Consider the following 12,676-nt stretch of genomic DNA (forward strand, 5'->3'; position numbering starts at 1 on the left):
AGTTGATCTTGTCTAGACAGGTGAAAAATGAATACATGTTCATCCACCTTGATTAAAACAACTCTCTCCTTTTCTTTTTTAAACTGAAGAATGCTCGTGCCTGTATATTCTTTTGTAGTTGGTGGTAAAACAGAGGTGCTGAACTGGGAGCGAATACTGCAAAAGTCAATTGTTGTGATCTGAATCTTTAATCATAGATGTCAAAGATATAACAGATTAACTAGAGTATAACATTCCAGAATGAGGTTGTAAGTGAGAAGCAATATTGTAATACAAAAATTCGCATGTAGTCATTTATTCTGTAACACCTTTATTATTTATCAAGGATAAAGGCAGCAACTTAACATGATGCACCAATTATAAAAAGGAATTGTCTAATGACATCTACAGAATCGCAGAATAGAATGAGCCAGTATTTATAATGCACTGCTGTTTTCAATAAACCTGAAGTCACCCTAGTGAAAGGTACTTAAGAAAATGGAGGATACCCCCAGATGGAGGCTTTTGGAGCTTTCTGATTTTTGTGTGGACATGCTCCAGAATTATGCTTTCTTTCAGTTTCATTTCCAATTATAAATGACTACTGCAATATATAGTATATGAACATGAATGGCTTTAGTAGGATATACAAATGAGTTGCCTCTAGTCTTGGTCCATGTCAGGAGTTGCTTAGACTAGAACCAGGAACCCTTGGTTTTGCATGTAGTTGCCCTGTGTGGTTAGCTACCAGAGCTGCAATTTGGAGCATCTTCCCAGGCAATGAATGTTCACCTTCTCTCTGAGTCTTTCCAATTAGGCTGATCAGCATTACTCTTTCTGACTCCAGTGTGTTGTGAAGCTTTACTCTTACCTACTCGTGTTTACCCCATACTTGTGCTTCAGTGTTACAACCCTATCTCATTCCTGTCCAATGTCAATCTGCCCATTCCTATACTGCAAAGTGATATTGTAAACTCTGGCTACACTCCCATCTAGTGGTGGTGACTGTCTGAGGGCCGCATTCTATCATGGGGAACTTTCTAGGGGCCATGTGGCAATGATGGGGGAGGGACTAGATACAACAGTGAATGGAAGCAGAGGAAAAAGTGAGTAGAACAATGAATGCAATTCTTGCCTGAGGCTATATCTCAGCCACACAAAAGTCAGAAATTTCTATACAGCAACACAAACACTCTGTCCTCCATCCGAGCAAGCAATAGGCATTATTATAGTTCAAGGACACACTGGAGATGGGGAAGTACCATCTGCCTTGAAGGAGGTGGCAATGCACCTGCTCCTTAAGAAAAGCGGTCCCTGACAACTATCACCCAATGGCAAAATCCCCTTTTGGACAAGGTGGAAGGTCTGCAGTTTGTGGGTGCTCCTAAATTCAATACTGTCATCAGAGGTTCAGGTGTCCTCAGTAGCTAGGGATGCCTTTCTTCAGCTCCAGCTGGTTCACCAACTATGGCCCCTGTTGGACACAGCTGACTTGGTCACTGCTCTGATAACTTTCAGATTGGGTTGTTGTGGGCTACCCTTGAAAATGTCTCAGAAACATCAATTGATCCAAAATGCATCAGCCAGATTACTGGTTGGTATTCCTTTCAGATCTGATATCACTCCCATTTTAAAACAGCTAAATTGGCTTCCAGTTCATTTCTGGGCCCAGTTAAGGTGCTTATGGGACGCGGGTGGCGCTGTGGGTTAAACCACAGAGCCTAGGACTTGCTGATCAGAAGGTCGGCGGTTCAAATCCCCGCGACGGGGTGAGCTCCCATTGCTCGGTCTCTGCTCCTGCCAACCTAGCAGTTCGAAAGCACGTCAAAGTGCAAGTAGATAAATAGGTACCGCTCCGGTGGGAAGGTAAATGGCATTTCCGTGCACTGCTCTGGTTCACCAAAGGCGGCTTAGTCATGCTGGCCACATGACCCTTGGCCAATAAAGCGAGATGAGCGCCACAACCCCAGAGTCGTCCGTGACTGGACCTAATGGCCAGGGGTCCCTTTACCTTTACCTAAGGTGCTTGTATTAGTGTTTAAAGCCCTAAACGACTCAGGCCCCAAGACCACCTCCTTTGTTACTGACCCTCTAAGGTACTTAGATCAGTGGAGGGTGCCCACTTGGTTGTCCCTACGTCCTCAGAAGCTTGAAGGGGTGTATATTTAATATTGTGTTTTTAATATTAATGATGTTTTTCAATTGTGGTAACCTTAGGGTGAAGGGTAATAAATTCTAATAATAATAGTAATAGTAAGAAGAAGAAGAAGCTTGTTTGTACCAGAAATAATCTCTAACAAAATCACATTTTAAAACATCTAGGATTTGGGTTAAAATTTATCACTTTTGTGTTTCTTTTTTCCTCTCTCTGGGGCAGATGTGAAATGGATATTTCAATGAACTGGAGAGTGGACATTTTAACTTATTGTTTTCTCTTTTACCAATCAACACATTTTTAAGTATTTCACAAGTAACTGGTACTCTGGGGAGCTTATTGGAAATGTAACAAAGGCTAGTTAGTTAAAGAATCCCTCTATAGCCACAAAGGAGGATAATTTCTGGGCCTGGGTTGATTTTTAATTTTAAAGTGTTAAAGTGATTGATTACAGATGTAATACATTGGATTAAACCATCTGGCCTGGAACTGAACTAAACAAACCCATCAGCATATGCTGATGGTTTTCATTACAGATACTACCAGAGCTTTCTCCCCTTCAGGCGGTACTCAGAGGTATGCAGTACCAGCACCTCTTTGTGTTGGTGTTAAAAAGTGTGACACTTAGTGTAACAACTTTATGGTGAGTGCTGGCACCTATTTTTCTAGAAAGAATGCACTGGATACTACTGGCTGTTGTTGTTATTAAAATTTGTATACTGTCCTTAATCTGTAGATCTCAGGGCAGTTCACAACATTAAATAGAAGATGAAAACACAAAATATATAATAAAAACAAGAACAAAAACACCTACAAACCAATAAGCCCACCCCACCCCGATTTCTTGCCTTAAAAAGAGGCTATCTCTCTTGTATCCATAGATACTTTGGTATATGATTGATGGTAAAATAGAAATCTGACTAGTGAGTGCCTGCTTTTTCAGCTTTTCCTGTGATATACACGGTGCTTTTTTCTAAAAAAATGTTTAGGGGTACTCTCATTTTGACTCAAGATCATCACCATTTTATAGTTGAAATCGGGAAAAATAAATACAGTAAATTAACAAAAGTACAAAGATTCACAAAACTTCTTTTTTTTCTATGAGTACATCACAGGCAAAAATCACCTTGCCATATTTTTACTATGTTCGAAATGAGCATGATAACCTGATCTTAGAGAGATGAATGAAGACAGGCTCTTTCTCCTGAAAATATACTCAATAAAAACAAATTTATCTGGATATCCTTTAATGGTTGTAATTTATGGCCTTTCCTGTTTTATGTTTGCATTTATTTATTCCATTTATGAATTGCTCCACATAAACATCCTGAAGTGTTTTGAGAATAAAAACATAAGCGATGAAAAATATATAAAAAATAAGTCCTATACAGATGCAAAATGAGATAAAATTCTTCATTTAAAAGGCTTGTTTATTTCATACAATTTATATACTGCTTGATTGCAAAACCTCTCTCTCTCTCTCTCTCTCTCTCTCTCACACACACACACCTACACCTCAAAATGGTTGGTTTTGTGTTTTTTTGGAAAAGGAAGGTCTTCAGCAGGCATTGAAGATAAAATAGAGATGGCGCCTCTCTGATATGTAATGGGAGGATATTCCGAAAGCTTTTCTGAAGACTCAGTTGCCTACATTGTATGGAGTGGACCTCCTGATGAGAAAGCAATTTCAGGAGGCCCTTTCCTTGCAAAGCATAGTGATAGTTGTATAAGGGGTATTCTGGTCCCATGTTGTATAGGGTTTTGTATACCAGCACCAGTACCTTGATCTTAGGCTTGTGCCTAATTGGCAGCCAGTGCAATTCTTTCAGCAGCAGCAGCAGCATAACATGAAGGCAGTATTCTGTCCTGCTAGCTGCAACTTCAGGGCCAACTCAGGGGCAACTCCACACAGAGCGTATTACTGTAATCTTATATGGAGGTTACCAACACAAGGACAACAGTTTATCAGGTTGTCCTGGCCCAGAAATGGCTCTAGCTGTCTTGCCAGCCAAAGTTGGTAAAAAGTGTTCCTATCCACTGAGGTCATCTTGGCCTTTGTTGACAGAGTTGCTTCCAGGAGTATCCCTGGACTATTAACCTGCTCTTTCGGGGCAACCTAATTCCATCCAAAGCAGGCAATTGACCAATTATCTGGACTTGGGAAGTGTTCACATCACCTCTGTCTTGCCAAGATTCAGACTGTTGGCCCTCACCCAGCCCATCACGAAATCCAGGCACAGGTTCAGGGTTTGCGTGGGCTCTCTTGATTCAGATGTTACAGAGAAACAGAGCCGGATGTACTGATGAAACCTTGCACCATATCTAATGACAGCTGCCAACAGCCTCATATAGATGTTAAATAGCCCTGGGGACCAGATGGTACTCTGTGGCAGTCCATAGTACAATTGCTGGTGGGCAAAAGATAATCATACACCCCTGGAGATAGGATCAGAACTACTATAAAACTTTGGCCCCAGTACCCAACTCACTGAGTCAGTTCAGGAGAATGTAATGGTTATTGGTATAAACAGCCAAGGACAGTTCAAAGAAGAATAGCAGGGTTGCACTCCCCCTGTCCTCATCCCAATAAAGGTCATCCAACAGGATGACCAAGACGAATTCGGTTGAATAAGCAGGACTGAACCTAGCCAGAAATGAGTCAAGATAATGGTTTTATCCAAGAGTGCTTTTAAATGTCCTACTATGACCATTTTGCTCACCCCCAAAAAGACACTAGGAAGTAGCTAAGACAAGTCCAAGGGTCTAGGGTGGGATTATCCAGAAGTTGTTGAAACACTCACTCAAGGTGGTTGTGGCCACTTCTTCTCACAAGGATGCATTGGCCATATCTGAGACTCCTCAGCCAGATTCCCCCCATAGACATTCTTTAATAAACCAAGTGGGTCAAGGAGACACATAGCACCTTGTCTATATAATCAGGCCACATCAACTGAATCTGATCAAGTGATCTCTTCTGAAAATGTTTCCCAAAGATTTGGGATTACAGAAGTTCTCTCAAGCATGGCACATTGCTTTGGGTGGCAAGCTTGTGTCAGAGTCTTGATCAATGATGCTATTCCCACTGTTCAGGGGACCAAACTTTAGCTTAAGGGGGAAATCTGACATTGTTTTGTTACTGTTCATTATTCTTGAGGTGACAATCCTATTTCCCAAGAATTTTATAATCCGCACTGCAAATTTTAACGCAGTGGCAGGGAACTAGCCTTCATACTATTTCCCTTTGAGAATATTCCCTTGGCACAAAAATTGATCTCACAGCTTGGGCTAGTAAGGAGCTCTGATGCTGCTCTTTCTAGCACCGAAGACAGTAGTGCCCCGGAGACACATGGGGCTTTGCACTGTTTTTAATGTAGTGCAGCATTTATTCTAGATATCTTGTCCTGAAATAGACACGCTAGAATTCCCCTTTGGCTCTTCAGGCAGAGATCAATATACTTTTCAAAAACATATTAGTGGTTTTCTTAGAAAGGCACTTTAGAGAGAATTATTACTGGCCAGAGACTATTTTTCATGTATATAGGCCAACCAATATTTCTTTTATCAGTGCCAAAGCAGTGATATTACTCAAAAAACAAAAGTATTTTGTCTTCTGGTTCTCTTGCACCAGGAATCTGGTTTCAAATAATCTAGGTATCCACTTGATACTTTAACCTTAGGAGAGCAGATTTCTTGGTTATTTGAAAAGCTGACCTTAAGAGTTGTCCCCCATATATAGATATTTCCTAATTTTAGAGACTATTTGAAAATGGAGCCATTTAACTTGGTTGGAGAAAAGGGTCCTTTTCTTAAATATAGAACTATAAAATGAAATGAATGTTTGAAGAAGAAAGAATACACCATCTTCTCATTACACTTTTTGAAATGGAGACTAGGGTGGACTTAAACAGTTGGTCGTCCTTCAGAGCACACCATCAAACAAGGCATTTTCTTCCACACACATCAGTAACAGCAGCAGAAAGAAAATCTGTCTCTTTCATTCAATTGCACTGTTCTACTTTAAAGTGGAAAAGACCTTTGACATGCTCCTTTTTACTAACCTAAAACAGAGGCATTTGGCTCGGGCTTCCTGTTAGCTTTGAAACAGCTGCCTCAGCACTCTGATAACTGGTTCATACTTCACTGAAATATATCAGAACATTGACTTAAAGATAAGACAGGTTTCTGGATGGTGCGGCAGTGGAAGAGGGAATTTCACGACTCTTCCAGATGACCTCCTGATTGAGCATTCATCCTGATTTGTTTGTGCTGAGGCATTCCTGTTCATTAAACATTTGCTTGGACTTGTTTATATGGAGGATATAATACATTGACTAATATTGCTGTTATCCCACAGTTTGCAGTACATTTTGCCATCACTTTTCTTACCACAGAAAAAATACCATTTGGGTGAGGGAGCAGGTTTCCTGCAGAAGGTTACCAAATCCACTTTAATTGCATGACCTAAATTTGGTGGTTGCCGTTGACTCAAACCCACAAAATAGTGACAGTCTGGATATGGTTTCAGAAAGGATTGTGGTGTTCTACCATTTTGATTTCAACACCTGAATGTGTCACCACATCAGGGGTAGGTCCTTGTTGGGAGTACAGCTGCCATCATCCCTGACCATCAACCATACTGACTTAGACTGATGGGAGCTTGAGTCCAGGAACGTGTGGAGGGCACCACATTGGCTACCTGAAGGCTAATTTACACTAATGTGGTTTGTATTTTCCCATTGTGGAAGATACCATGTGTCATTAATTTTAGCTCTATTCACACACTCAAAGGGATAGGTAGGGGAACAGCATTTTGGCAGCAGGGTCTGTACACAAACCGTGTAAACCTGTTAGAACGTATGACAAGCTTTGCATGTACAACTGTATGCTGGAGGGCTTTTCATGCCATTGGGAACTCAGCCTTTGTAGGGGTATACAGTCGAATATGAAGGGCTCACTACACATGCTTTAGTGATCACGTGCATCCTGCTCACATTCATTTTAGCCCTTTTGAACATCTGAAAAAAGGCTCATGTAGTTGAGATTTCATACATATTATAAAATTCATGGCTGAAATCCAAATACAAGCTCTGCATGCCCCCAAAGAGGTTTTGGACTTGTGTCTCTTGAACAGCATCCCTCCTCATGTTGGATGGCATACTGCTTTTGAGGCTGGAGTCTGCTGGGGAAAGGGGCAAAAATACCACAGGGTGCATCCAAGCCCTTGTGTGTGCTTAAAAGTAACATTTTAGATCTCAGCCATCATATTTCACATCTTTGTCTATATTCCGATGTTTCTTCTTGAGTTCTGCTGCAATGCCTGCAGCGAATGCCTTTGCAGCTGCAATAAGGCATTGTTCAAGAACCATCATTCATATAAAATTATATATTGCACTAGGGTCATGAGTCCCTAACTTGAAGTGTTAACCATGTGTAATTGCTGATGCAGTCACAGCGGTGGAAAGGTAACAAATGCCTTTTGAATCTCGTTCTGCTGTTTCAGCCCGATGAAGGAGGAGTTAATGGCTTTTCCTAAATGAACATTGCAGGGTTTCTCCAATCATGTTATCTCAGTGGTAGATCCAGCTGCCCACACTAATTAAGTCTCATCTGTTATTTGTAATCAGAAATGTTTCACTGTAACAATCAATGTTTTTGTTCTAGGTGGAAAGGCTGGCCTATTTTTTGGGGTGAAACACACAAACCATGCAGGTAGATAAACAGGATCTTTATCTGACAGTTGCATTGAATCCCAATATTTTCACGGGAGTATACGGAATCAGAATCCTACCTGCCTTTTGAAGAGAAGGTTACGTCTATTGTTTCAATGTAAGGAAGCATAAGAAAGCACATTCAAAGAAAATGAGCTGCTACATCCTAGCCCCAGCATCTTCACAATTCATTTTGTAAAGATAGCTTGCTCCAGAGATCTCCAAACCCAGAAATGCTCACATAGATCACCCTCTGCTGCCTCCACTAAACAGATGGTCATCAAGAGAAGCAAGGGAGTGCCTGCACTCCTCAGCCAGGAGGAATGCCCCAGGGAGGCAGTGAAGAAAACACTTTACAAGTATAGCAGACACCTGGATCTAGCATGGGAAACTAGAAGCAGGAATGTTCCATGTGCACAGTAAACCTTTGTATTTATGGAGAGTGTAATCTACATGTGAATATCCTCCCCACTGGATTGTGTTGAGTAGTCACATATTTTATTCCTAAATTATAAGTAGCGGTACCATGAAGAGCTTCACCTGTTTAATTTCTGCATGTCAGGCTGCTGGCCAAGGCGCAGGAGTGGGACCAGTAGAACAGCAACAACGGGGAATTCTAAAGACTGCAATATGCATATTGTTGGGAAGAAGTTTCACGGCATCCCACAAGGCTTGTTTAATATGAGCATGCATTGGCTTGGGTTGTAGGTGGATTGGATCTGCCACTGCACCCACACCATGCTGCTTTGGCTCCCCCTCTGTCAGTAACTGGAAGTGACACAACAGTGTTGAGAAGTCAGGTAACAGCATTGCTCACACTGTCCTGATCAACATAAAACACACACCCTGGCCATTGTTGCTGGCTCCGTTGGAGAAATACAATTGAACACTCCAGTTAAATACAACTGAACACTAGTGAGGGCTCATCATCAAGCCTACCCAGTGGCAGTGAATGCAGTAATGAAGGCATACTTTGGTACCTCCATTGCATCCTCGTTGTACCATCCAACAAAGCTTTTGTGGATAGTGTGATGTCTTTTACAGTCCAAGTGTTGTCTCTGAAATGAAGCTTTCCTTAACTAAGAGGCTCTCTGTGTCATGAGGGTTCCAAGTCACAGAAGAGCTTCCATTCACACAGATTTCCCTTCAAATATTTTTCCTCAATGTCGAGGTGGTGGGGGAGCCAGGCCTGCCCATCCACACTATTTCAGTTGTTAAAGAAGAGCTATAGCAAAGGGCTGTAGTGTAGTTTCTACATTGCATTTTGAACACTGGTTGTCTCTATCCATATGCCTATCTTGCCATAATAATCTGCACCCACGCATCTTCCTCCATTGCAACTGCGCATGATACACACTAAAGCAGAATCTAGAGATCTGAGTTGTACAGTAAGAAAACAATCTGGCCTTTAGGGATTTTTCACTTGGGTAGTTCTGCCCAAGGGCCTTCTGGTGGTTCCCTCGCTGCGAGACGCCAAGTTACAGGGAACCAGGCAGAGGGCCTTCTCGGTAGTGGCACCTGCCCTGTGGAACGCCCTCCCACCAGATGTCAAAGAGAAAAATAACTACCAAACTTTTAGAAGACATCTAAAGGCAGCCCTGTTTAGGGAAGCTTTTAATGTTTAATAGGTTATTGTATTTTAGTGTTTTGTTGGAAGTCGCCCAGAGTGGCTGGGGAAACCCAGCCAGATGGGCGGGGTATAAATAATAATAAATAAATATAATAATAATAATAATAATAATAATAATAATAATAATAATAATATGTAGATGCTGGGTTTTAAATTTCAACTGAAGGACAATATAGTGATCAGAAAAAGATTGTTTGGCATAGATGTGCATTAACAACATTAAAAAACCCAACCTCCCTTTAGTTGTTGCATGTGTTTTATCTTTAACATACAGGAGCTATTGGACTCCCCCCCCCCCCGCCTTTCTCCCTGATGTCTCATTCAGGCAATTCGCTTAATCAATGTTTGCTGATGTTTACGCTCTAATGCTTATTGACAGCAGGTGTAGAAAAAGTAAATCCCAAATCTGCATTTAAAAAACTGCCTCATATTCAGGAGCCTGCTGTTTTGCTGTAATTTTAGAAGACAGGTGATTTTTCATGGCACTTTCAAAGAGCTCTTTTCTCCATAGCTGGATCTGTTTTCCTACCTGCTGATTTCAGAAGTTATGCTTGGTTGTTGTTTTTTACCATGGCCCTGTGTGAGATGCTGAAGAGAGTCTATTTGTTTTCTTTGCTGATGGACTCTCCTTCACAACTAGCACTGATATACTGCTTTGAGAATCTAATTCAGTTCTAGTGATTTAGGAGTCATTTGCATCATGTCTTGTGCTGTTCTCCTAAACAAAAGTGGCAGGGGGTTGCTTTGAGCATCACTTAGATTGTGGCTTTTGGATAACAAAACATGGTAAAATCATGTCGCATCTCAAGTAATGCGATTTTGCAATCTAACATCTCAGTCTTTAGTGCTTTTATCTTTAGCATCTTCAGCTGCTAAGTTCTGCTAACGTGAGTGGGAATTATATGAGGAAATTCCCTACCCATGCTTCCTAAGTCTTTTTTTCCTCTCCGTTTAAGGATTGCAACAGAAAATATGGTATTAAGTGCTGCAGAAAGGAAAGAATGCCAGTTGCTTGCCTTATATTTAAGAGCAGGAATAACTAAAATCAGCTGTTGTATGAATGGGCACAGAAAGAGGCTATTCATTTGTTTACAATACTGTAGTTTATTCAACCCAATGGCCAAAGTTACCTGGGCATTTAACTATTTGTTGCCTGGCCTAGTAAGCAGTGAAATTCCAATTCTGCCATTCAGCTCCTGGCTACTACACCAAAAAAGCCATAAACCACCTCACCCCAGGAACAAAACCAGCTGACTGGGGAAACACCTGGAGCTCCAGAGGAGAAGGCATAGACAATCATAGAATCATAGAGTTGAAAGGGATCCTGAGGATCATCTAGTCCAACCCCCTGCAAGCAGGAATCTGCAGCTGTCCCATATTGTGTTCTACTGGCTGAGCTATCCCAGTTTTTGTTAATACGAATCTGGCAATGATGAGCTATAGGAATTTCTGTAGGAAAATCCTAATAACTGAATATACACATGCAATGGCACACAGTGCTTTTGTAATATGATCAGTCATAGTCACTATTCATTTTACTAGTTGGGTTGCAGAAATGTATGATTGCTTTGTGGGGCAGGGAGCAGGGAGGGGTTGTGGAAGAAGAGAAGGAAACCAGAAGAGGGAAGAAGTATCTAAAGATCAGATAAAGGAGCCTGAGAAGAGCCACACAAAATTAAAGATAAGCAGAGTCACTTGTTCAAAGGGAAAATGTACAGAGCAACAAATAATTAAACTGAGACATGAGAGAATAATCTTAAAACAGAGCTAAAAGGAACTCAAGATCAATTGTGCTTGTACATCAAAGACAAGATGCAGCTGAGGGAGGTGTGTGATGAGACTGGATGCATAGTAGAATTGTTAACTATTATGATGTGTACTGTGCCATGTGCATAAGAAAGAAACAAGGTACTGTGTCCACTTCCATTATATGAATGGGATGGGAAATCTGTTATTGTCTCTTGTTTATGTGATATGATTCATTTCTTTTACTGGGCTATGATTAATCATTTCCTAAGTTCACAGAAATGTCTTTGTAGGGAGCTCTCATGTTTTAATTATCTAAGCCTCAAATGTTTCAGACAGCAATTGCTTGAAGACTTGTGCAGTGAAAACTGAAGGTTGGTATCTTTCTGGTAGCTCAGGCCAAAAATAAAACCAAACTTATTGCAAATACATATAAAAGCTTCTCATTTCAATGATAGCTGTTCTAACTTATCATCGGAAGATGGAAGCACATCAGGATGTTAATTCTAAGAGGAGTGGTGGGATAATACTTGCCATAAACCACTGTGGGAAGTTTATGAGTCTCCAGTTAAAATCTCATTTGAGAGAAGGAGAAAAAAAGTAATACAAGTAGAGTTAGAAATGTCAATAAACTAATTCATTAACCACAGATTAATATATCAAGTTTAGTATCTTATCATTTTTAATGTCAAGACATTCATCACAAGTAGAGCTAGAAATGTCAATAAACTAATTCATTAATCACAAATTAAAATTCTATATTTTTAATTGGTTTTTCTTTTATTTATTTATCTTAGATATCCATATACCACTTTTCAGGTGAACCTCACAAAGCAGTTTACATAAAACATATTAAAACAATAAGCATCAATATTATATCTCAGGGGTGGCCTCCAAGCCTTTCTATCTGGTCAAGACACTCTCTAAGCAACACTCCCCTTCCAAGGCCCCACACTCTACTGGTCATACTCCATGTCATCCTCAAGAGCTTTTGTCTGGCTGGAATGCATTCTTGCACTATGATCATGCCTTTTTCTTGCCAAGATGGAGAAGCGTGTGTGTGTGTGTGTGTGTGTGTGTGGAAATCTCATGACTAGAATGTAGCCTATTGTACATGGGTGGCGCTGTGGGTTAAACCACAGAGCCTAAGGCTTGCCGATCAGAAGGTTGGCGGTTCAAATCCCCACGACGGGGTGAGCTCCCGTTGCTCTGCCAACCTAGCTCCTGCTCCTGCCAACCTAGCAGTTCGAAAACACGCCAAAGTGCAAGTAGATAAATAGGTACCGCTCTGGCAGGAAGGTAAACGGCATTTCTGTGCGCTGCTCTGGTTCGCCAGAAGTGGCTTAGTCATGCTGGCCACATGACCTGGAAGCTGTACACCGGCTCCCTCGGCCAATAAAGCGAGATGAGCGCTGCAACCCCAGAGTTGGCCACGACTGGACCTAATGGTCAGGGGTC

Source organism: Podarcis filfolensis (genome assembly GCF_964270895.1).
Source record: "Podarcis filfolensis genome assembly, chromosome: 11".
NCBI classification, from domain to species: domain Eukaryota; kingdom Metazoa; phylum Chordata; class Lepidosauria; order Squamata; family Lacertidae; genus Podarcis; species Podarcis filfolensis.